This window comes from Carlito syrichta, unplaced genomic scaffold (assembly GCF_000164805.1).
Source record: "Carlito syrichta isolate Samal-C Ts95f unplaced genomic scaffold, Tarsius_syrichta-2.0.1 Scaffold273273, whole genome shotgun sequence".
NCBI lineage: Eukaryota > Metazoa > Chordata > Mammalia > Primates > Tarsiidae > Carlito > Carlito syrichta.
The window spans coordinates 340,984-342,845 of record NW_007217369.1 but is presented as its reverse complement, the minus strand read 5'-3'; positions in this window follow the sequence as shown (position 1 = coordinate 342,845).

The following is a 1,862-nucleotide window of genomic DNA, read 5'->3' as shown; positions in this document are numbered from 1 at the left end:
AGTTTCTCCCTCCATCTTAAGATGCTTTGGAATGTGGGACACTATATATGCTGCCTGCTTTTGAGGGCCAGAAGTCAAAGCACACTAATAGAGAAATACATGTCATTTATGAAGTTCATAAACCAAGACTCCGTAAGATGCTCACATTAAAACACAAATCTGCCTTGTTGCCAAATCCAAAATGTTTGGTCTGGTGATTTAGTCCATACATCATGGCGATAAGACAGAAAATGCCATACTCAGTGCTAAGTTCTCCAATGTCAACACAGCCTACGGAAGATAATGGGTAAAGAAGAGTCATTTTGCTTTCATGTGAAATATAATGGCTGTAGAATATTTTCTGGGTTGTGAATCTCTTTTTTCCCACATGCTTGTGTTTCCAATGTGCTTTATTTTGCATATGAATATATTGTTACTTATTTTAGAAACACCAGACATGTATAGAAAATATGCAAAGATTACTGTGAATTACAAAACTGAATGGCAACGTGTTATTCTTTATCTACTTTCATGTATAATTTCACCTGACGACTTTTCACAAATAATACCCGTAAAGGACAATATACTGCCACAGGACTACCAGAAGATAAACAAATTCAGTGTGAAACACTAGTTACCTCTTCTAGTACTCATTGAATAAAAGATCTATTCAAGAATTCAAGATATACTAATTCAAAAAGATTTCCAGCTCAGTATAATCTATTTATTTGGAGATCAAACAACAAGTACACTCACATTTGTCACACACTAGAAGTCTTCAAGAGGTCAAATTCAGAAAATGTACTCTCAAACTTCAGGCAGTACTGGATTTTCTGAGTGTTTATCTCTTCATCAGAATAGGAAGAACTGCCATAGTTCTTAATATCTAATTCTCAATGGAAAGTTAAATGTCAACAACAATTATCCTTTTGATTCCAATAACCACTTGTGTCCCAAAGAAAATTGTATCCCTTGGAAAAATCCTACAGTACACAAAATAGATTTTTGCTTTTAAACATTTCAGTGACTGTTTTTAGGTCTGCATGACAAATACCAGAATGGACCCAAATCTCCTAAATTAAATTAAACTTGATGGTACAAGATAAATATGGTGTCTATTAAATTTATTCAAATTATTAAAAAAAAAACCCAGGAGACCATCAGCGATACTCTGTTCCTCATGATTTAAAAAAAATATGGAAAGAACTTTTATATGGGGCCTAGAGCCAAAACCATTATGAACAAACTTTGGGAGGGAATACAGGACTGTCTGGCAGCAAAATAGCATCTGCTACCTGGAGGTTTCTCTGATCCAATTTGTCCAGTTAATAAAAAAAAAAAAAAAAAACCTTTAGGAAGGGAGAATTGAATGGCCTGACCTAGAAATTAGGGCAGGAGATTCATGAGACTTTATCAAGCATCCACACATTAAAAGAATTTCATAGGTTACTTGGCAAAACGCATCCCCAAATCCTACTGCTGTATCATAAACCTGAAGGGTATGACCCACCAAACCACTCCTGGCAATGATGTCCTTTTGGCCTACTACCAGATTAGTCTTCCATCCAAATCTTCACACCGTGCTATCATGATTAGAAAATTCTGTGTACCGCAATGTATAATCTCATAAGCAAATATTTTTATATGTCTTGGACAGGCTTTAACCACCTTGGCGTGGAACTGACTGATAGAACCAATAGTGCTAGCTTTGCTTCAACCTCTTGAAGACAGACATCCTTTGTGCTAATATGGACTTTTCTTTTGAAATTAAGGCAGATCCTCTACCGGATGTTTCCATTTTCTCTAGTGTTTATTTAATGTTTTAAGAAGCACTCCCTACTTTTAAATGATGAATAGAATTATGGAAAAACTAATTAAAAGAT